General features: G+C 40.5%; 1 long non-coding RNA gene across 1 annotated transcript in view; it reads right to left on the minus strand.

Moving 5' to 3' along the window:
• Positions 1 to 17,774, minus strand: part of LOC131396652 (uncharacterized) — a 130,959-nt gene extending 113,185 nt beyond the window's left edge. The window contains exon 1 of the long non-coding RNA XR_009216605.1: positions 17,670 to 17,774. This is a non-coding gene — a long non-coding RNA (uncharacterized LOC131396652). The remainder of the gene's footprint in view (positions 1 to 17,669) is intronic.
• Between the last annotated feature and the right edge of the window lie 7,768 nt (positions 17,775 to 25,542).

Consider the following 25,542-nt stretch of genomic DNA (forward strand, 5'->3'; position numbering starts at 1 on the left):
AGGCAGAGAGAGAAAGAAAAGAGACAGAGTGACAGAGAGAGACAGACAGGGAGAGGGCAGAAAGAAGAACAACGGTGGGCGGGGAGGGCACACAGGGAGGAAGCAAGCACTTCCTGGTTAACTCATCCTCCTGTTTGATTGGCTGCTACTTGAGAACTGTTTCCCTGGCTGCAGTTGCTGTGCAACTGCTTCCTGCAATTAACTGACTTTATTTACTTTGTCTGTTCTTCCCTCTCCGTTAACCTCTTGTTTGCCAAGCCATCTGAGGAGCCCACAACCTTGGCTGGAGGAGGTAGATTTATATAGCACGATACATCAAATCAACCTGCATCCACTTGAAGCTCTGAAATATGTATAAATAAATACATATATTTATATTCTAAATATTTATATATAAATTTATATATTTACATATATTTGTATATAATATTTATGTTATATAAGACGCACACATATCTCCTAAATCACTTTAAAGCCCATGTAAATAAAATGTGGATTTATTAAGAGGTCATTTCCTAACCATTGTGCACACCTACACACATACACACACACATACACATGGAACCGAATATTGACACACCCAACCTATCTCTGCAATGAGAAACGAAGAATTGAAACGAACAGTTTCAATAGGACGTTTATGTCTACATATATAAAACCTGGCAAAATGGCTAAAAAATCATAGTTACATAGTAAATTTAGTGAGCGAATAAATGAATGATAACACATCGCTGTATTTACAGACAACTTTGACCAAATGGTTGAACAGTTCCTTCATGGAAGACAAGTGTGCATCTTGCAGTTCAAAGCCACTGGGAAACGTAATTTTGGGGTCATGATTTTACGTAGTGGGTGAGCAGGTGGCTTAATACAGTCATTTCAACTATCTATAACAGTCACCATAGTCAAATCTGCCTGTATGCCTGCTAGTGCTCAGTAAATATTTTGGGAGGTGAGGAGAAAAGGAACACTCCTCCTCTCACATCCCAAAACTACCAGAAAAGATTTTTTGTAAATAATTCTATATTAACAAGTATACGTATATAAAACAAATATGTAACTAACACATGTGATGAATATATAACAAAATGAGTTAAGTTTTCCACTATAAAGTACAGCCACTCATTGTTACATGTTATATATTAAATATTATGCTAAGCAATCTAAACAGTAATCAAAATAGATGTAATATTTTGGAGAAATATTTCTCATAGGGCAGAAATATTTAACTGAGTGTTTGACTTAATTTTAAGCATGGTCCAAATTTGTACTGTATTGATGTATCTTTTCCTTTTTTTCATTTCTAAGAAGTGTGATTACAAAATTTCCTCTAAGAAACATCTTGAAATCCCTAAACTTTACCCAGTGCTTCTTTCTACATTCAATTTAAGAGAAGAGAGTTTTCTTAGGACAAAAACACATTCACTCGAACCTAGAGCTCATTCATTCTTATTGCGACTAGAAGGCATGGTAAAGATACTTCCACTTCGCCAAGGAGCACACTATGCATCTTGTTTTTTTAGCCAAAATTCAGAAGACCCTGCCGATGTGCTGGGAACACAGTACTAACCATTCGCCGATCCTAGAGGACCTTCGTATTGTCCCCATTGTGCCAGTGAGGGAACTGGCTTTCGGCTAGGTTGGGTAAGTTGCCACAAAACACAGAGCATGTGAACAGCAGAGGGGGAGTCAGACTCAGGTCTGCTTGACTCTGGAGCTCAAACTTTCATCCGGGGAACTAACGGCCACCTGCTTGGGCCAGAGGAGAGAATCGGCTTTGCTGTGAGCCAAAGAGGCATTGTGAAGGGAGATATGTATTTCAAGTAAAGAGGAAATTCTTCCAACTAGGGTATCCTAAATGTTTCTCAGGGGAAAGTTTGCTGCATTTTCTTGTGTAACTAATCATTCTACCAGAATAAGACTTGCATAGCATTTTCTATTAGGAAAAAAAAAAAGATTAAATAGGAAAGACAAGTGGCTAAGAGAACACCACTGAGAATCCTTTAAAGAAAGCTACCAGCTCGGCAGGGGCACCTATATTTAGCCAATTAGTCAGACATATGTCTTACCTAGGAAGCCACTGGGCTGAAGGAAGAGGTTGTAGTTTCAGTTGAAAGGAGACAGGAGAAGGTGATTTGAAAGAAAAGAATGCTGAGAACAATGGGATTCTTGAACAGAGCAAATGCCAGAAAAAGATTACGCCGAAGTCAAGTCAGAGAAGGAAAATTGGGGAGAGGAGGAGAAGGACAACTTCCAGAAAAGAAGAGGAACATACTCTTCTAGCTCTTTCTTTACATTTTTATACACTTTTTGAAACTGTGCTCACTTCCACAAAAAACTATTGTGCACACTATGTAAACCACTTAGTCCTAGGAAAGTATGATTCTCTTGCTACTGAAACTTGGCCACAGCAAACAGTATCTTGCTTCTAGGTTTATTGATTATTAATAATTGCATCAGTTATAACTTCTATTGGATAGAATAGACAAGTTTCTGTGAGGCCTCAGAGAAAGTCAAGGGCCTCCATGTCTATGAGAAAGAGTTACCTTTGGAGAGCGGGTCACCCCGTCCCAGGAGAAACCTTTGTCAGCTACACGGCAACTCTCAGATACCACGAGAGGCCCCTGCCTCTCTCGCGTAGGACAAGAAAAATGTACTTAGATGGCCCTGAAGATCAACACCTATTTTACCTTTAAATTTTATTTTATATAGTCTGCAAGATATTTGATGTCACAGAATGCCTAGTTTAGTTGAAATAATTCAAATCATTCTTTCACACTTTAGTTAACATTTGACTTTTCTCTACCTGTTTCCTTCATTCTCTGATTTAATAAATACATAAACAAATAAATTTTCACTAAAAAAAATCACATTTGACAAACTCTATTTTCTAATTTTCCTTTGTTTTAATTGATGAGATGATTTTAAATGTAAAGGAAAAATGTTATTTCACCAGATTTACAAGTTCTTAAAAGTGCATTTTTGACCGAAAAGGAAAGGATCCAAATGTATAACTCACCTTTTAGAATTTTCATAGAAAGGTCACTCTCCCTCGTAGAGATCTGGATCGTGTGATTATACCACCAGAGAATTTAAATTTAGTCAACAATATATAGACCAATACTGAATTTGAATTTGGTTTCTTTTTTCCTAGTCTACAGGGCATTCTTCTAGGAAATCATCTTGCATTGTTTTAAGAATTTGTTAAAATATATTCCAAAGCTTTGAAGCCTATGAGGGACTATGGGATTTTTCCAAAGGAAGCTGTGAAACAATCTGATTTCCCAAAGCTACCTCTTGCTCTGTACTTTCCCTCTGTTGGTTGTTACAGTTCCAAGGTTTGGATCAAACCAGCTTACCTGCTCCATATTACTCATTGCCCTCAGCAATCTCGGATAACTCAAAAGTCCCTTCATCTATCAAGCCTCCTGCTTCCGCGTCTGACCCGCAGAGCTATTTCTGAGCTAGCTCCACCCACCCTCTATCACCACCATCAGTTTTTTCTCTCAAAGGTCATAGAAACTAAAATGTTGCCACAACTTGTTGGATAAAGAACAAAATTATAGTATTTGGACAGAGTACGTTGAGAATTGAATTAGAGATCTCAAATTTCTGATTTTTTTGCCTTAACACTATAGAATTTTATTTCTAGATTTGCATCTTATTTTCTTAATTTTTTTTCACTGGGTGATATAGATATCAGCTGGTTGACGCCTGCCAGACATGACTTGGTGTCAAAAATGAACCCTAAACTTACTACATCCGAAATGGAACGCAAGCCCTCTATCCAAAACAAAGAAATTAAAAAAAAAAAAGGTTCTTTTCCAAGGTTCGAGGTTCCGGGGAATAGCATAACCATTCCCAAACCCAGGAATCTTCCATGACCTCTCCCCTCCTGTCGTCTGCCTCAGTCAGTCTGTCATCAGTCTTGTTGATATAAATGAATCCCTAAAGAGAGCTACAACCTTGCCACTTCTCTCTGTTCCCACCACCTCCTCAGTCCAAGGGAATACCACCTCTTGCTGGGCTTTCTGAAGACCCTCCTGACTGACTATCCTACGCTCCCTGCTCTTTCCTTTAATCTATTCTCCACGCTGCAGCCAGAGAGGTGATCTTCTAAGCACAAATCTGACTCATTTATCCCCAGACTTAAATCCTTCAGGGGCCTCCCATTGTTGTTTGAATAAGACAAAAGTCCTTAGGTGGTCCATCAGGTCAGCCTCTTTGGCCCCAGCTAGCTCCTTGCCTTGTTTCTGCATTCCTCTTCCCTCCAACCTCCTGTCCATCCTTCCCAGAGAATGTTCTTTCGTGCCCCCTTCAGCAAGTTAACTACTGTCTCAAGACTCACTAATAAACAAAAATGCAGTGAATGGAATTCTCCCTCAATGTTATCCTGGCTTTTTGGATTATGTGGTCGAAAATAAACAAAGTTCACAGAGCCATCTCAGGAACCAGGTCTGAATTCTCTGCCCTCATAGTCAGGAGGAAAGGTGAAATGAACACAGTTAGCTGGGTAAGAGCAATGAGACAGGTGTTAACTGGAGGAGAAAAGAGTTAGGGAAAGCCCTCCCATACGTTCCCTCTAGTTCCGGGGTGGGTGGGGGAGCAGATCTACTGAAGACTCGCTTCCTGGCTGGTCAGTGAAACATGTAAATTTCTCAAGAAAGAAAGCACATAAGCAGTGGATGCTTCCTGACACTTGGGGATGATGCACTCGGTGGGGCTCCGAGCCCCGAGTGGCAGAGTGATGCCTGCTATGCCCCTCATGTAGTCTCTGTGACAATCCTCAGTCATGCAGACAGTATTTTTCCTGCTTTTAAAATGCCTTCATTTTATAGGATTTTGACACAAAGACAACGCAACCAGTTTATAACAAGTCAACCAGTGCTTTCAAAATAACATATATTTTTATCTGCTCACACCATTGAAACATGGGGAAGTCGTTTTCAGAAATTCCTTTATTCCACATCTTTCAAAACCAAGTAAAGATGTTTGTTTTTCAAAAGGTTGCTTAATGATCATTCTTTTTGACATTACATGATGGAAAGTCAACAATGTGACATTTGCCATAAGAAAAACAGAAAGATGGGACTGAGAAATACAATAACAAGAGCTGCCACTGCAACAGCCAATAAGTCTGGGATGATTTTTCGGTGCAATTTGTTTCTTTTAGTCTGGCAAAGGTTTTGGCTTCAGTTTCATGTTCTTTGATTATTATTATGCCTGTCTACTAGTGGAAACTGCAAGTACTCTTTCTGCCTTTCCATCCTGGAAGAGTGGAAAGAAGAAATGAGCCAAATCTGCTTTGAACACAGGTTTATAAGAAAACAATTCCACTATTGACTCAAAAGACCCAGAAAGGCTTTTATCTGTATGGTGCCATTCACTAGATAATTGCTCTATGCCACATGTGTAGGGCAGAACCGCCAATGAGCAGCATGAGGGGTATGGGGCTAAACCCAGAAAGATACATCATATGCTCTCTTGGAAATAATTTGGTCAGGGTAAGCCATCGGCTTTATTATTGAGGGAGTGGGCATTTTGCAGTGATACCAAAGCTTTTCTCTCTAGAGTGAAGTCCACACTAAACAGCATCACAGGGCACCTTGGCCTTGGTACACCAGGTGTATCAAACCCTGCTCACCCGGCAGCAGTCTCTGAACAACAGTCATGGGGTGAAGTGTAACTTAGCTACAACCTAATGGGTTCTCCTTCTGTTGCCCAAGTTTTAAGGCCAAATTGACATGCAATTATACTCCATCTCCTTTATATATGGTGACTGTGTCTACAGTTGTAAGAATGTCAGGATGAATTGGACAGTGTCTTCCAAAGGAAAATGTCATTCTCAAGGTGAACTTTTTTAAAATGTAGGGAATATGGCTATATCAGTTTCAATGAATTTTCTTTTTTAATCGCATATCTTCTGGTGATTGCTAACGCACAATTAAAACACAAAATTTGTATTTTAAATATTTTATGAATTAGTCACAGCACAGTAGCACTCAGGAAAGAAAAGGAGTTTCATGAATTCTATTAGTGAAACATTTTCTTTATAAAATTAGCCTAGCAAGTGTGGTAGTTTTCTGTGGCTGCATAACAAGTTACTATAAACTCAGCAGCGTAAAACAATGCAAGTTGATTAGCTCACGGTCCTTCAGGTCAGAAGTTCACACAGCGAGTGACCGGATTCTCCACTCAGGGTCTCACAAGACAGAAGTCAAGGCGTTGGCAGGATCTGAGTCCATCTGGGGCTTGGGGGCCTCTTCCAGGCTCATCGGGATTCATTCAGTTCCTACAGCTGTTGGCCTGAGGTCTGTTCTCTTGCTGGCTGTCAGCTGGGGACACTCTGGACTCCTAGAGGCCATTCTTAGTCCCTATCATGTGGCTCCCTCCATCGTCAAGGTCAATAACGGAAACTCTCCTTCACGTGGGATCCCTCTTTTGCTTTCACTCTCTGACTTCTTCTTTCTCTGATCGCTGGAGCCAGATTTAAAGGGCTCGTGGGATCAGGTCAGGCCACTGAAGATCAACTCCCTTCTTAAAGTCCAGGTGCCACATAACCAAATCTAATCACAGAAGGAAACTCCGTCCTAGTCGCAGTCCCAGGGATGATACAGGGTGTGGACAGCAGGGGATGCAGACCTTGGAAGCTATTTTAGAGTCCTGCCTCTGCACGAAGGTTTAAATTTTATTAAGAAACTCCTAATTCCACAGATTTTCCCATTGGCTTTCCCCCCTGAGGTGTCTGGACTGGAGTGCAGTGCAGGGGAGGGCACCGGGCTGAGGGTCCACAGTCTGAGGCCTCAGTGCAGCTCAGCTCACTCCTCCATCCCAGTTGCCTCCCCTTTTGCTTGGCTCCGGGCCAACCCAGAGCCACTTGCTCATGGCCACCTGGAGGCTACTGCTCCGAGCTGTCATCTTTTCCTTCCTCCGTCACCTCTTTTCTAGTTCTATTTTAGTTGCTTGGATGTTACTCATTTTTGTGGATCTTTTGACACCTTTAATTGCTCTTCTCTTCCCACGCCTATTAAGTTTTCTCACCCTTTGATATTGGCATTAGGAACATTTTAAATAATTTGCCAAAGAATGTTTTACCACTGCTGTTTTCTGTAAGTTACACTGCTTTGCCTTTAACCCTGTATTAATTTTGCTGTAAAGTGTTAAGCTGCATGGAGTGAGGTTATTTTACACACAGGACTGGAGGGCTCCTTAGATCTGAAGTCTTATTTCTTCTTATGGCTACTAATTCAAAGTAGTGGCAATTTAATATTGCAAATTTGCTTTGAAACTCAAAAACTGATGTTAAAAGTGATTTCATCTTTTGGCACACAGCTAGGGTGTGCCTAACCCTTTAGACTCTGAGCACCAACTCTAAGAAGGAGTTAGAACATCTTTTCAACATTGAAATTCTTTCAGACTTCATCAAGCTAAAGCATAGAACTATTATCATCAGTACTAGAACTGTAATTCTTCAAATCCTGGCACAATTTATTGGTGTGCTTTTGAGATGTTCCGAAGTTTGGATTTGTTTCTGACTCATGTGAATAAATAGAGAAATCCTCACTCTTTCTTCTGGCCCTCACTCACCTGGGGCATGGCTCCTGTCCTGGAAAAGCAGGGACGAGATGGAGCTCTACGGCCACGTCAACAGGAAACAAGAGCCACACTTTTATGTTTCAGAAAGTCTACTTGCATCTATGTCATCAAGTGTCTTTGACCTTGAGATCACCTGGACGGGGTTTCTTTCCTACCTATGAACAGAAGAACGGATTGTTCACGCTGATTTGCAAATAACAGCCACTGCTCCAGCACTCAGCCCTTCCTCCCTTTGTCATCCATCCTCTTCCCACCCACCCCACACAATTTCTGCAAAACGTGGCCCACTTTTCTTAAGACACGCTCTGGTGTTCTATATATCAGGAAGAAGGATGCTGTTTGTTCTCTGCTTTGTTGCAAAGCACAAGTCAAAATGTATCTTCCCCATTGTCGCCAAACACCTCTTAACTGTGAAGTGAAAAAAGAAAGAGTAAGGTGTCCTAGAGTGAACCATGAAGGCAATTAGAAGGGGAAAGTTCTAAGGAACTCCTCATGAAAGAACATAAAGACAGAGCATTTTTATATCTCTTTCCTGAATTTAAAACAGGCAGAACTGAAAACAAAAGATTCCCTGGAGTTCTGTGACCAAAAGTGTAAAAATGTAAGAGTGCACTAGACAGGCAGTTGCCCTCAATCATGATGAATGAAATGCAAGCCTACTCTCTTCTAACTCCCCACCCTCAACCTTATAGCATGCCTGGCAAAGGTGTAGTTTACATGGACATCCTAGGTTTGCAAACAAAATGAATCATAATCCATTTCCCAAAAAATGTATGTTTTCCTGTTTTTTGTTTTTTACTGTAGAGACCCCAAAATCTAACACACAGGAAGAGATGAGTCAAAGCCCTTTCATCTAGCAAATCATCAGGATGAAATGGATGACTATGAGTTGAAAGGGACATAAATGACAAGATTCAACTTTTTAAGAAACTGAAATAAATAACCTAAAAATATCTAACAATTTGCTAAGACTTTGAGGTCTTTTCTTCTCACCTAGCTGTGGTAGGTAGAATAATGGCCTTCTAAAGATGTCCATGTCCTAACCCTAGGACCTGTGAAGATGTTGCCTTACATGGCAAAGGGAAATCAAGGTTGCAGATGGAATTAAGGTTGCTCATCAACAGACCTTGAGATGGGGGAGAGCATCCTGGATTATCCAGGTGGGCCCAATGTAATCATAAGGGTCTCTTAAATCACAAGGGGGTCTTCTTGTGGAAGAGAGGACCACAAGAGGAGGTCAGAGGGATGTGATGTAAAAAGACTCTATCTACCTTTGCTGGCTCTGAAGATGAAGAAAGGTGGCATGTGCCAAAGAATGCAGGGCAGCCTCTAGAAGATGAAAAGAGGAGGAAGCAGAGCTTACCCAGAGCCTACAGAAAGGAATGCAGCTCTGCCAGCACCTTGATTTTGGTCAGATGGGACCTGTGTCAGACTTCTGATCTACATAACTGTAAGAACTAAATTTGTGTTATTTTAAAGCACTAAGTTTGTGGTAATTTGTTATGGCAACAATAGAGAACTAATACAGCATCTGACACATCTTTACTCACCAATTTGTGTGAAATAATAATATCTGAACTGACACATCTCAATCGGTACTGAGAGTTTGTCCTTTCATTATGAATCAAATAGCTTATAATATTAACTATTAGATTAACACAGTCAACTACTGGTTGCATTAATGATTGCAAAAAGTATAAACATCTTAACTCTGCATTATGTTCTATAAGATGGGCTACCTGCATCCTTGTAGTTTATAATCTTCCCTAACCCAAATTCTCCAGGGGCCCTGGAGAAGAGTGACACCACTTGTTAAAAGTGCCAGCACCTTTGCAGTGGCAGATTCCAGACCAGAATCCAGGATTCTTGTTTCATGGTTCTATTCTCCAGAATTTTTTATGGTAAAGAAAATGTGTGTTTTCTACCTAAGGTAAATTCCAAGAACAAAATGTAGTCTAGACCCATACAATCTCCCATCAATTTATAGAACCAATCTTGGAATTTCTGTAACATTCAGACATTTGTTCAGATTTTTTTGGTTATTCCCAAGAAGTCTGTGGTCAGAGTTTTGCTATAAATAAGAGCATAGACTTGGTGCGTGCTCCCTGAGATTCACTCTGATGGATTAATGAGATTCTCCTGGCTCCTCCCACACATTGCTGCAGCTCCACCCACAAGACACAGGGCTCTTGGTCGGCTCCCTCCATCCCAGCTCAGCCCCAGAGCTGTACTGCTGGGCTGGGGGTGCCCCTGCCCTGCAGACTCCCAGCTCCACCATTGCCTGGCATGATGTAGGGGACCATGGTGAGGTAGGGTCTGCTAATGGGCTGCAAAAGAGTGTCCATCCTCTTTGTATTTAAAGAAACAGCTTTCCAAAGAGCATGCACCTTGAAAATACGTTGTTCTCAGAGCCAAATAAGAAACAGAAAAGAAGTGGTATTCATGGGAGGAATCCAGAACAAAAATGAAGCTGAAAGAGAGAGAGAAAGAGAGAAAGAGAGAGCGAATCTAGGATCCTCCACAGGATTTCATATAACTCTCACCCCCGGAAGAGTACACAACAGTCTAGGATCCCAACAGTTGTTAAAGAGCAACTTAGGTTTTTTGTTTATTCATTCAACAAACATTTATGGAGTGCTTATGATGGTCCACACCACTATGAGGATAAGAACATGAGTTTTACGACATTATGTTGTAAAATCTCTCATAGGAAGTGACATTTCCAGAACTACCATCCAGGAGTCAGTCAGTACATCTGAAACTTCAGTGTATGCACACACCTGAGGCCTTGCTGCAAGACAGATTCCAATGTGCCTGAGAGCCTGCATTTCTAACAGGCCCTGAGAAGATGTCGAAGCTGCTGGTTCAGGGACCACACTTTGAAAGGTAAAGAGCTACAACGCAGGCCCCATGGCCTGTTTTATCCACCCCCTTTCACTACTGTTCCCCTGAGAACATGTTATAAAATCCTGAGAAGGGATATTTTCCCCTGTCACTACTGTACAACTATATTACACAAGGCAATCATAGTTTTTGATGTTGACCTTTGTAAGTGTCATAAAAAAGTGACTGGTAGAATTAAAGAACAAGGTACATTTTCATTGTTGTGTGGGGGAAAGGCATACGGAGGAGGCAGCAGTCTGGAAATGCATTCCCTCCATTCATCAAATAGAATGACTGTGAAAGTCATCGGCTCAGAGCCCTTGCACCGACTCAGCCAGCAGGTGCTCCATTTGTCAGCATGATATGGAAACATTCCCACCACAAACAAGGATGGCAGGATTCACCACCAGTTTTCAGTGAAGGAAAGCTCTTTAGCCAGGGCAGAGGTGGGGGGACGAGCGGAAGTGAATGCCCTGCGTGCAGAAATAAGCCAGGCCGTTCCTAACCCGCCAGACGATAAAGCTTCAGGAGAGGTGGGTTTTACTACCATTTCACAAAGCACCGTGCCTGGAACTGCTCCCTGATGCACAGTTCAGGTTCATGCTCCCCGTCTCCCCTTCCTACTTTATACGAGGTGATCATATCTTTTACTCACAGAGCTGAGAAAGATGTCCTTGAATGTACCAACCATAGACATTTCTATCATTAAAGCTTGATTATAAAATCTCCCCTAAGAACAAACGGTAGGGACTGTGCTGGCTTTATAAAAGTTCCATTAGTCCTAGGAGCAAAGTCTCCATGGCCGAAACCCAAATCCCTCACACACTGTGGAACCATTGCTAATTGTAAAGGACAAAGCAGTGGTCACCTTTCACACAGAGTCATTTGTAAGTGAATTAAAGGTATCACCAAAGGATTAAAATTATGGTTACAAATCAACAATTTCTGATAGACAGATACTGCTCCGCAAGCTAAGAAGTAGAATAACGAGATTACCTTATTTAATTACAGATTTGTGAAACATTTCTTTTAAAATCCTGACTCCACATCTCTACAATACTTTAAAATGTATTTTAAGTAGCCAATGATCTTTTCACTTGAAAGTGTTAATATTTCCTGCTACATTATAGGAAATATATCCTATGGAGAGGTATTCTCTTCTTAGTTAACAGAAACACACAGTATGGATATGGTAATAAAGTATTTTCAAGGAGCAAAAAATTACCATTTTATGCAGATGATAATGTAATGTTTAACCAGTAAAGTAATTCCCTCATTTATTACAATAGCTGTAATTATAATAGCTGTATCATCATTAATAGCTATATAATAGCTGTACAGCTATTAATACTAAGGCACAAAATCAATTTAAATTTAGTCAGAACTTTTGTTATTATCAAAAAGTTATTAAGACTCCTTTTACATATAATTTTAATTGCCCCCAAAGCATTCTAAATAGTTGAGCCAATTAATAAAGAGCCAGATATCATAAAAGAAGCCTTATTTTTTTCCCTTAAAGCTAATACATAGTTTGTGTAACAAAGTATTAGAGTCTTAACTTTTTTAAAGATGTATAGAAATGTTAAAATAATTTAATTTTAAGCAAGACCCTTGGAAACTGTCTTACATTCATGGTGAAATATATTAAATCTGATTAAAATCCCATATAATAACTGCCATTTCTATGAAAGAGGATTTTAATAAATAATATATCAGAGCATTACTTGAAAGTATTAATATTTCGTAGTTACTATATACATTTAACCTTGAAAGTAAAAAGGATTTAACAAATAATAATAAAGCTAATATTTATGGAAGGTCTTCCATGTGCCAAGAACCCTGTTTAGCACTTCACATTTATTCTATCATTTGATTCTAAGTTAGTATATTATTATTATTATTGTTCCCATTTACAAATGAGAAGTTCAAAATGCTAACATGCGGCAGTTACAGAATTTGAACTTCAGTCTCTCTGATTCCAAAGTTTATGCGCTTAGCTAAAATGCTATGCTGCCTCAATACATGTAATTATAACATAATCTTTAATTCTCGGACAAAAGAAAACTCAAACAAGAGAAAACATCACTAGCTTTTCAATTAAAAAGATAACTTACACTTTTGGCTCTAGATGAAAAATTAGTCAGCCAGGTTTGCCTCTTATCTTTCCTGATACCCCACTGAAACGAAAGTTAGAACTGATAAAGAGGAATGAACCTAAATAGCAAAGAACATTTGAGAGGGGTTTCAACACATTTCTAGAAGAGGAAAAGTAGACGGGAGGGGATTGACACATGAACTGCATGGAGAAAGCCATGTTCTAGAATTTACTATTAAGGGGCTGCAGAAGAGGTGTGGGCTAGTCTCTCTGACAAACTCCAGAGAGTCTTAGAGTGACAGGTATGGTGTAAGCAGAACTAAGACATGAGGCTGAAAACAGGTGTTTAACATAGGTCAGTTGTACCAGATGCCCCCATCACCACCCAACTCCTCCAACTGTGCCTGCAGAGTACAAGCAGCTGAAATTCCCACCTAGGCCAAAAGCATAACAGCTTGTCTCTAACGAATCTGAATAAAGTGTCCGGGAAGATCCAAGAATTCTAATGTGAGTATTTCTATTTCCAGAAAAAAAGGCTTTCTTATTCTGGCATTTAGTAGGACCCTTGACTTAACCACTTCTTATCTGCTCACTGAAAAGCAAAGAGTCCTAGTTATAAGCCCTTCCCTTCTCTACTCTACACGGAATCTCTTGCCAGAATTTCTACTTGAAGGAAAGATAGAGATTTTTAAAAATCCTACATATACAACAGCAAAGAAAAGGTATATTTACTACCCAATAAAACATAAACAGATCATTAGGTATGTGAGAAAAATGATCATCATGAAAGAAAGGGACCAAATATACAAATCAAAAAACTGACCCCAGAAGAAACAGAGTAAATTCAGGGAAGAAAATAGAAATTAAAAAGTGAATACTCTAAATAATAAAGTTAAAGATATTAAATGAGATATTACCTCCATACAACAGGAAATAGGTCATATGTAAAATTTTTAAAAATCATAAAGCAAGAAGAAAGTCTTAAAAATTAAATATGGAACTGCCAAAATAAAAATCTGAAGAGAAAGCCTAAAAAACAAAGTCAAAAAAAACCAGAAAATTTTCTGTTATGTAAAAGAAAAAGACAAAAAGACCAAGAACATAAAAGGAAGAGACCAATCCAATAGGTCCAATACTCTACTAAAAAGAGCCCCAGAAAAACAAACACAGAAGGTAGAAGGGAAGAACCAACAGGAAGGGATTTCCCATGTGACAGAGCAATTGAATTTGCAGACTGCAAAGGCCCAATGTGGCCCCTCAGTACATGAAAAATGCCAGAGACCCAGCCTCATTATCATTAACTTTCAGGACACCAAGAGCTCCAAGCCAACAGCAAAGGAATGATAAACACAACTGTGCCAGGCTTCGTTAGCCACAGTTATAGAAGTTACAGGAATAATACTTTAAAAAGCTGTGAGGAAGGAATTTTTAACCTAGAATTTTATCCCCAACCGAACTTTATTCAAGAGTGAGAGCAAGATGAAGACCTTTCCAGTTAGGTAAGGATTCCAGCAGGGAGAGAGGGAGAATCACTAAACAGAAGGAGTGGTGTGATTTTAGGAAAAAGCAGTGGGAGGAAGAACAAGCTCTGGGGGAAAGGGAAGTAGACAGAGTAAACGGAATGATGGAGTGGGTAAAGGCAAACAGACATTCTGGAAAAGCCAAGATATATGGAAAAAAGCCATGGTCCAACTAAAAAGCAAATTAACTGTAGTTTCATTTTTAAGAAAAAAAATGGAATGTAAGAAAAGAGAGTTAATTCGACCTTGATGCTGGAAACAGTCTCCTTAGAGTGATCCAGGACAAGGGCATTGGGCACATGGAGGTAGCTGTGTCGTGCCTGCCCAATGCTTCTGGGTCTAGAACAAAACATTATTTTTTTTTTCGTGAGGAGGACAAGCCCTGAGCTAATATCCAACGCCAATCCCCCTCTTTTTTGCTGAGGAAGACTGGCCCTGGGCTAATATCCGTGCCCATCTTCCTCCACTTTATATGGGACGCCGCCACAGCATGGCTTAACAAGCAAGGCATCTGTGCGCGCCGGGGATCCGAACCGGCGAACCCCGGGCCGCCGCAGTGGAGCGTGCGCACTTAACCACTTGTGCCACTGGGCTGGCCCCCTAAACATTATTTGTAAGGTTATAATGACACAAATAGTGTTTACTACTTTCCACCTTTTGTAGTCAGTTTATAAACAAAGCAAGAAAGACTTGTGGACTGCAGGATGGCATGTAAACAGGCACAACCTCAGCCATTCTGAAAGTAGAAACTGCTGGGAAATGGGTCAGGGAAGAGAGGAAAGGAAAGGGCAGAAGTGCATATACTCACCTGAAAAAGGAAGGAGTTGACAGAAAATGGCAAAAGGTGATGGAACAGAAAGGGCGTCTCAAATGCGTTATTGGAAATGTCAAAGGTCACCAGGAGAACTAAAAATATTCATGCATCTAACATTGGGATGAAAAAAGGGGAGAAGAGAGGGAGGAGATTAAGGTGATCATTCCTCATCTTTCTTGTTGGGGAGTCAATAAATATTTTCTAAAATTAACTTAAAAAAACCTACAGTGCAATACTGATAGCTAACCCTTATTGACCACTCACTATATTCCACGCACTATTCTAAGCACTTTTGTGTATTAATGCATTTAATCTCCACAACAGCCATAAAAGAAAAATGAAGAAATTGAGAGAGACGTTCAAGAACCTACCCAGAGAAATTTCTCTGGAGAAATAGAGGAGGCTGGATTCAAATCCACCTCGCCTGGCTTCAGAGCCTGTGCACTTAATCCCTGCATAGACAGTCCTCTTACAAGAGCACACATTGCGTGCTGTCAGTGTGCCAGGCACCCGTCTACGTTCTTTACGGGAATTGATTTACATCTTTCAAATACAGATATACATATAAAATGGGTAGTAATACATTTCTCATTTTACAGATGAGGAAACTAAGGAGTAGTATTATCAGGTAACATGCCTGAGGTCCATCATATTATCTATGAAAGTGCCCATAGAAGAAAAAAAAGAATTTTAAAAAGTTGCCTCTGAGAAGTAAGGCAAGGGTGGATTTGGAGACGGTTGCTTTTCATCAGTAGCTCTTCTCTATTATTTGATCTCTTTTTGTGTGTGTTAATAACAGTGTTCTCCTCTTCTTCCAGGACATCTAGTCTCACTGTTTTCTGAGAGGAGTCTTGAATCCAGGCCCCTTACATATAGAGGTGGGGGAAAGTTTGCATAAACAGTTCTTGCCAATGAAATAGGACATATGTCAGCAGTTAGGAATAGGGGCCTTTTCTCCCCTCTGTCTCTCTCCCCTTGTGCCAGCTGAATAGAGAAGACGCCCACAACCCAGAGGGAGGAGCTGCAGACGGAAGGAGCCAGAGTCCACGAATGGCTGTGCAGGGCAGAAAAGCCCCTCCACGCACACATTCTCCACTAGTCCACACTGGACTGTGATATGACAGAGAATTAAACTCTTACTGTGTTAAACCAATGAAATGTTGGAACCATCAGTTACAGCGGTGAGCCTACCCTGCCTACCAGCCCACAAATGCAGAGATCGCTCGTTATTCCCAGTCTCCCCTTCTATAGCAGAGGATGGCAAACTCCAGTCCATGAGCCAAATCTGGACCAAAGCTTATTTTGGGATGGCCCATGAGCTAAGAATGGTTTTTACATTTTTAAAGAGTTGGAAGAAGAGGAGGAGGTAGGAGAATAGAGAGGAAGGAATGGAGGAAAGGGGAAGAAATGAAGGAGAAGGAGGAGGAGAAACAGAGCTTCTATGTGATCCACAAAGCCTAAAATATTTTCCATCTGCCCTTTATAGAAACAATTCACTAATCCCAGTTCCATAGTAAGAGCTGGGTAAGAAGACGCTCCAAATAAAGACTATATTTCTCAGCCTCATTTGCAACTAAGACCATGAGACTCTGCGTTGAAGAGACTAACGTAGATGTGTCATGGGCAGCTTCTGGGCATCCTTATTAAAAACAGCTGACATGGGGCCAGCCGGGCGGCTTAGTGGTCAAGTTCGCATGCTCCACTTCCATGGCCTGGGGTTCGTGGGTTCGGATCCCAGGTGTGGACCTGCGCGCCACTTATCAAGCTATGCTGTGGCAGGAGTCCCACATATAAAGTAGAGGAAGATGGGCATGGTTGTTAGCCCAGAGCCAATTTTCTTCAACAAAAAGAGGAAGATTGGCAAGAGATGTTAGCTCAGGGCTAATCTTCCTCACCAAAAAAAAAAAAGGAAACAAAACAGCTGACATGCATCATGGATCTACTTTCTTCTTTGCCTCTTATCCTTCCTACTGGCTGGAGAGATGTTAGAGCTTGTGTCCCAGAGGGCTTTATTGAATAAAGCTGCCATATTTACCCCGGACTATCACTATTCTAAGTTTTATGTGAGTGAGAAATACATTTCTACCTTGATTAATCATTGTTATTTTAGGTCTTGCTTCTCCCGGCTAAATCTACTGCTAACCAATAAAATATGTGAATGTATTACTCTGAATTTTTAAAAAATTTACGCAAAGATATGTTTCATAGAGTTTGAGCCCATCCCAACAAGCCACTTAAGAACTGGTTGGAGAGAAGTCAAGATGGCGGCATAGGCAGACTCTGAACTCACCTCCTCCCACGGACACAGCCAATTTACAACTACTTGTGGAAAAATTACCCCTGAGACAGAACTGAAAACTGGATAAGAGGAACTCCTGCAACAACGAACAATCCTAGCTGAGTTAGAAGAGGCAGAAACTCCCTTCTGGAGAGGAAAAACGCCGCCTTCACAAGCCACAGCGCCTCACGGCCACCCGGGAGCAGCTCACAGGTACCCAGCCCTCCCTGGAGGTGGGGGGCCCTGAGCCGGGGAGCGCCTCCCGCTGTGGGCATTTTGTGGACCCAGCACAATCGAGATGAGTGGCATAATATCTGACTTTGCCTGCTACTAAAATATTGGGGAGTACCCCCAGAAAATCTGGCTCACAAAGAAATTAAAACCGGCTCTTAAAGGGCTCACGTGCAAACTCACCCATTTCAGAAAGCATCCTAAAATCACCAGAAAGAAAGGTGCATCGTGCTTTGGTGAAAAGAGACTCACCTGATAGGCCCTGAGTGCATCTCGATGAGAGGTGAGACCTCTCCAGGGACTGGGACATTGGCGGTGGCCATTGTTGTGGCCTGGTGTGGGCGTGCTGACACAGACGCCATTAGAGTTCCCCCTGGGGCCTGCTAGCCCAGGGTCTGCCCCACGCCCTAGAGCACTGATTTAATCCAGCTCAGCCAGGGGAGGCAGCCCATCCTAGAGACTGGCCCCACCCAACAACAAGCCCTCAGGCAACTTGTGGGCCTTCATAGATTGGTGACTGGATTCTCTGTAGCCTGGAAACTGAGCCGACTTCAGTGGGGCCGGGCGTGCACAAGGAACCGGTGGAGAGTGTGGGGTGGTGGTGGAGTGTGTGGGGCTCCCGCCGTCAAGAGACTGGGTACGATTCGGGAGGTTGGGGCACACACATGGGGCAGGACTGTGTTGATTGTGTGTGTGGACCTGTGTGCGGCAGCGCTTGTCAGCTGCAGAAGACTTGTGCCTCTCAAAGACCCACACAGGGGGTTTGCCCCACCTTCCAAAGCCTGAAGCAATTGGGTGCTCCCATGCCTGAGGCCAGCCCCACCCAGCTGCAATCCTCAGAAAGCTGACAAGAGACCTAAAGGCTGGAGGTTTACAGTAATTGTAAGGCCCTGAGCCTAACAATCTGCCATGCTGGGGGCCTACTCACTTAAAAGAAATACTGCAACACAAATGTGGTATTAGAACTTGCAGCCAACTGTGCAGGAGCTCCCCACACCTGATAAAGAGACGGAAGGGCCCACAACAACTACAAGCAGCTGAGCATTACAATAGCTGGCCAGGAGCATAACTCAGCCTCACTGGGTGCCTACAGGGAGAGCAAACAGGCCACAACAGAAGGAAACACGTAGCCCACATAGGGGTCATCCCTGGAACATTGAGAACTGAGGGAAGCACACTGCAGGCCTCCTAAGCCATCACTTACATAAGGTCACCTATCCAAGAGCAGGAGACGTAGCTGACATACCTAATAGGTAGACACAAGCACAGGGAAAGAGGCAAAATGAGGAGGCAAAGGAATACATTCCAAGTAAGGGAACAGGACAAAACCCCAGAAAAGGAACTAAGTGAAACAGAAATGAGCAACCTACCCGACAGAGAGTTCAAACAAAGAGTGTTAAGGATGCTCACTGATCTGGGGAGAAGAATAGATGAACTCAGTGAGAATGTCAACAAAGAAATGGAAGATATAAAAAAGAACCAATCAGAAATGAAGAATACAATACTGGAAATGAAAAATTCACTAGAGGGACTCAAAAGCAGAGTAGAGGATACAGAAGAACGGATCTGTGAGCTGGATGAAAGACTAGAAGAAATTACCCAAGCTGAACAGGTAAAAGAGAAAAGAATTAAAAAGAGTGAGGGCAGTCTAAGGGACATCTGGGACAACATCAAGCGCACTAACATCCGTGTTATATGTGTCCCGGAAGGAGAAGAGTGAGACAAAGGGGCAGAGAATCTATTTCAAGAAATAACAGATGAAAACTTCCCTAACCTAAGGAAGGAAACAGACATCCAGGTACAGGAAGCACAGAGAGCCCCAAACAAGATAAACCCAAAGAGGCCCACACCAAGACACATCATAATCAAAATGTCCAGAATTAAATATAAAGAGAGAATCCTAAAAGCCGCAAGAGAACATGAAGTTACATACAAAGGAAACCCCATAAGGCTATCAGCTGACTTCTCAGCAGAAAACTTACAGGCTAGAAGAGAGTGGCATGATATATTTAAAGTGTTAAAAGGAAAAAACTTACAGCCGAGAATACTCTACCCAGCAAGGCTATCATTCAAAATGGAAGGAGAGATCAAAAATTTCACAACAAGCAAAAATTAAAGGAGTTTGTCACCAAGAAACCAGTGCTACAAGAAATGTTAAAAGGACTGATTTAAGGGGAAAAGAGAAGACCACAAATAGGAAAAATTATCTATTTCCATGATAAGAATGTAATGGATACAAATGCACAAAAAAGAGGTTAGATATGATATCAAAAACATAAAAGGAGGGAGGAGGGGAGTTAAAGAGTAGAGCTTTCAGACAGAGGTCAAACTAAAGAGACCATTAATTCTGTATAGAAGAAGAAAGGAACAGAGAAGGACTACTAAAACACTGAGAATGAAAAAGTTAAAAAATGGCAGTAAGTACATACTTATCAATAGCTACTTTAAACGTCAATGGACTAAATCCTCCAATTAAAAGGCATAGGGTGGCTGATTGGATAAAAAAACAAGACCCATATATATGCTGCATACAAGAGACACACTTCAGACCTAAAGACACTCACAAACTGAAAGTGAAGGGATGGAAAAAGATACTCCATGCAAATGGCAATGAAAAGAAAGCTGGGGTAGCAGTACTCATATCTGACAAAACAGACTTTAAAACAAAAACTGTAAAAAGAGACAAAGAAGGGCATTACATAATGATCAAGGGAACAATCCAACAAGAGGATATAACACTTGTAAATATCTATGCACCCAATGTAGGTGCACCTAAATATATAAAGCAATTATTAACAGACATAAAAAGAGAAATAGACAGTAACACAATAATAGTAGGGGACTTTAACACTCCACTCACACCAACGGATAGATCATCCAAACAGAAGATCAATAAGGAAACATTGGCCTTAAATGACACACTAGAACAGATGGACCTAGTAGATATATACAGAGCATTCCATCCAAAAACTGAAGAATACACATTCTTTTCAAATGCACATGGAACATTCTCCAGGACTGATCACATATTAGGCCACAAAACAAGTCTCCATAAATTTAAGAAGATTGAAATAATACCAAGCATCTTTTCTGACCACAACGGTATGAAACTAGAAATCAACTATAGGAAGAAAATCAGAAAAGCCACAAATACGTGGAGATTAAACAAAATGCTACTGAACAACGACTGGGTCAATAAAGAAATCAAAGAAGAAATCAAAAAATACCTAGAGACAAATGAAACTGAAAATACGACATCCGGAATTTATGAGATACAGCAAAAGCAGTTCTAAGAGGGAAGTTTATAGCAATACAGGCCTATCTTAACAAACAAGAAAAATCTCAAATAAACAATCTGACAATGCACCTAAAGGAACTGGAAAAAGAAAAACAAACCAAGCCCAAAATCAGTAGAAGAAGGGAAATAATAAAAATCAGAGCAGAAGTAAATGAAATAGAGACCAAAAAAACAATAGAAAAAATTAATAAAACCAAGCTCTGGTTCTTTGAAAAGATCAACAAAATTTACAAACCTTTAGCTAGACTCACCAAGCAAAAAAGAGAGAAGGCACAAATAAGTAAAATCAGAAATGAAAGAGGAGAGGTTACAACAGACACCTCAGAAATACAAAAGATTATAAGAGAATACTATGAAAAGCTATATGCCAACCAATTCGACAGTCTGGAAGAAATGGATAAATTCTTAGAATCATACAACCTTCCAAAGCTGGATCAAGAAGAAGTAGAGAATTTGAATAGACCAATCACCAGTAAGCAGATCGAAACAGTAATCAAAAACCTCCCCAAAAATAAAAGTCCAGGACCAGACGGCTTCCCTGGTGAATTCTACCAAACGTTCAAAGAAGACTTCATACCTATCCTTCTCAAACTCTTCCAAAAAATTGAGGAGGGGGGGAAGCTCCCTAACGCATTCTACAAAGCCGACATTACCCTGATACCAAAACCAGACAAAGACAACACCAAAAAAGAAAATTACAGGCGAATATCATTGATGAACATCGATGCAAAAATCCTCAACAAAATACTAGCAAATCGCATACAACAATATGTTAAAAAGATTATACACCATGATCAAGTGGGATTTAGTCCAGGGGTGCAGGGATGGTTTAACATTCGCAAATCAATCAACGTAATACACCACATTAATAAAATGAAGAATAAAAATCACATGATCATCTCAATAGATGCAGAGAAAGCATTTGACAAGATACAGCATCCATTTCTGATAAAAACTCTGAATAAAATGGGTATAGAAGGAAAGTACCTCAACATAATAAAGACTATATATGAGAAACCCACAGCTAATATCATCCTCAATGGCGAAAAACTGAAAGCTATCCCTCTAAGAACAGGAACCAGACAAGGATGCCCACTGTCACCACTCCTATTTAACATAGTACTGGAAGTCCTAGCCAGAACAAATCAGGTAAGAGAAAGAAATAAAAGGGATCCAAATTGGAAAGGAAGAAGTGAAACTCTCACTATTTGCAGATGACATGATTTTATATATAGAAAACCCTAAAGAATCCACCAGAAAACTTTTAGAAGTAATAAACGAATACGGTAAAGTTGCAGGATACAAAATCAACATACAAAAATCAGTTGCATTTCTTTACACTAATAATGAAGTAGCAGAAAGAGAAATTAAGAATACCATCCCATTTACAATTGCAACAAAAAGAATAAAATACCTAGGAATAAACTTTGAACCAAAGAGGTGAAAGATCTGTACACCGAAAACTATAAAACATTGCTGAAAGAAATTGAAGAAGACACAAAGAAATGGAAAGATACTCCGTGCTCTTGGATTGGAAGAATTAACATAGTTAAGATGTCCATACTTCCTAAAGCAGTCTATAGATTCAATGCAATCCCTATCAAAGTTCCAATAACATTTTTCACAGAAATAGAACAAAGAATCCTAAAATTTATATGGAACAACAAAAGACCCCGAATAGCTAAAGGAATCCTGAGAAAAAAGAACAAAGCTGGAGGTATCACACTCCCTGATTTCAAAATGTACTACAAAGCTATAGTAACCAAAACAGCATGGTACTGGCACAAAAACAGACACACAGATCAGTGGAATAGAATCGAAAGCACAGAAATAAACCCACACATCTATGGACAGCTAATCTTTGACAAAGGAGCCAAGAACATACAATGGAGAAAAGAGAGTCTCTTCAACAAATGGTGTTGGGAAAACTGGATAGCCACATGCAAAAAAGTGAAAGTAGACCCTTACCTTATACCATACACAAAAATTAACTCCAAATGGATTAAAGACTTGAATGTAAGACGTGAAACTATGAAACTTCTAGAAGAAAACATAGGCAGTACGCTCTTCGCCATCAGTCTTAGCAACATATTTTCAAGCACCATGTCTGACAGGGCAAGAGAAACAATAGAAAAAATAAACAAATGGGACTACATCAAACTAAAAAGCTTCTGCACAGCAAAGGAAACCATCAACAAAATGAAAAGACAACCTAACAATTGGGAGAAGATATTTGCAAACCATACATCTGATAAGGGCTTAACCTCCAAAATATATCAAGAACTCATGCATCTCAACAACAAAAAAACTACCAACCCAATTAAAAAATGGGCAAAAGACCTGAACAGACATTTCTCCAAAGAAGATATACAGATGGCCAACAGACACATGAAAAGATGTTCAAAATCATTAACTATCAGGGAAATGCAAATCAAAACTACAATGTGATATTACCACACGCCCGTCAGAATGGCTATAATTAACAAGACAGGAAACAACATGTGTTGGAGAGGATGTGGAGAGAAGGGAACTCTCATACACTGCTGGTGGGAGGGCAAACTGGTGCAGCCACTATGGAAAACAGTATGGAGATTCCGCAAAAAATCAAGGATAGAACTACCATATGATCCAGCTATTCCACTGCTGGGTATTTATGCAAAGAACTTGAAAACACCAATGCGTAAAGATACATGCACCCCTGTGTTCATTGCAGCATTATTCACAATAGCCAAGACTTGGAAGCAACCTAAGTGCCCATCAAGGGACGAATGGATAAAGAAGCTGTGGTATATATACACAATGGAATACTACTCAGCCATAAGAAACGCTGAAATCCAGTCATTTGTGACAACACGGATGGACATTGAGGGTATTATGCAAAGTGAAATAAGTCAGAGGGAGAAGGTCAAATACCATATGATTTCCTTCATTAAGTAGTAGATAATGACAACAATAAACAAACACATAGAGATAGAGATTGGATTGGTGGTTACCAGAGGGGAAGGGGGGAGAGAGGAGGGCGAAAGGGATAATTGGGCACATGTGTGTGGTGATAGGTTGTAATTAGTATTTGGGTAGTGAACATGATGTAATCTATGCAGAAATAGAAGTATAATGATGTACACCTGAAATTTATACAATGTTATAAACCAATGTTACTGCAATAAACAAAAAACAAAAAAAAAAGAACTGGTCATGACCTTGTACTACAGGATAATGTTTTTTTAATTGAAATGAAGTTGTCATTTAACTCTGTTTTCTGGGACAAATATAAAGGAAGAATATTAAGTAGAAACTGACTTGTAGAGACCAAAGTAAAATAAATTTCTGATTTCTAGCACAAATAAGTAGTTTCAACTTACTAATCCAGTTTTTCTGTGTAAGGGTCAGGGGCCTTGTGGGAAACAGATGGCGCTCAAACTGGGTAACTTGAGGGGTGTTAAAGAAAAAGACGGCAAAGGTGTGAGCAGGGCAGGGGGATCAATAAGGGATGAATAAGTCAGAGCAAGGAGGGGGTGGGAGAAGTGTGTAGCTCTCTGGGGAGGCCCCTGACAGGAGCTACAGCTTTTGAGAGAGGCACACTTCTCCCCATGGCAACTCTTCCCGGAGGCACTCAAGGGTCGAATACAGCAACCCCATGGACTTCCCACTGTCCCGTCTCCTGCAGGCCTGCCACCCACAGAACCCAGCCTGAAGCCCGAGGAGGAAGCAGGGTGGGTGGCATAGGGAGCAGGTGGAACAGCACAGAGAATGGATTTGGAGGGACAATATCCATCCAGTTCCCTGAAAAGAGAAAATCAGAAGTTTGTCTTTTTAAATATCCATTGAGGTTCTAACCTCCACTAAGAATCAGTGAACTTATGAAAAATAACTTATTCTGTTAGAAGCTCTTATCCAATGACTCAATCATTACGGTCCCTTAGGGACAAGGAACACAGTGGATCACTGCACCAGAAAGAGTTTTCTAAAAACCGGGGGAATGAACTTCTGTGATCTGTCTGACCTAGAGACAAAGTAGGCTGGTGATTTCAGGGGTATAAATACACAGGGACAGATTCAGAGAGTGAGGCCCACACCACTGGAGAACTGGGCATCATGGACACTTCAGAGGGCGCTTGTTACCATCACTATTTTAACATGAAATGAGGTACAATCATCCCTCAGGTGGAAAACATGATAACAAACCAAATGCAGTCATTTCCTACATCTTGAAAATTCACTTCTAGCTTTTGACATAGACTATGACCAACCCAAACGTGCCGAGAGAGGGATGGGGAGGAAGCAATGATAGAGGGCCTTCCAACACATCCTTTTATTTAATTTTCATCATAACACTCACCCCTGTCACTACCTGAGATTTTCTTCTCTATTTCCTTTAGACTGCTGCCCCTAAGAAATGTTAGTGTCTTACTAACAATAGCAGGAAATATGTATGTCTTGGTATCCCCTAGCAGATGCTCAATAAATGTTTGTTAAATAAATGAATATCAAAATATATTCAGGGCTGATCTCCTCTCAAAAAAAAAAAAAATATATTCATTTTATGAAACACTATTTGGTATAGGGCTAACTTGGCACAAAATGGATAATTTCAGAACAACTCAGTATCACTCTCAAATATGTCAACACCTGATGAGATGAGAAGACAATAAACTCTCATTTCAAGTGACGCTTCCTCCAGGAAGTCTTCCACATCAATTAAAAGTGCTATCACTGCTGAATCTCTAGAGTACGTTGACTTGCCTCTCAGATCTTTTAGTAATTTCTCCCTCACATCACTTATTCCTCACTACCACATTATTATTGACAGATTCTTTGAAGACAGAG

The sequence above is a fragment of the Diceros bicornis genome, chromosome 33 (genome assembly GCF_020826845.1).
Source record: "Diceros bicornis minor isolate mBicDic1 chromosome 33, mDicBic1.mat.cur, whole genome shotgun sequence".
Taxonomy (NCBI): domain Eukaryota; kingdom Metazoa; phylum Chordata; class Mammalia; order Perissodactyla; family Rhinocerotidae; genus Diceros; species Diceros bicornis.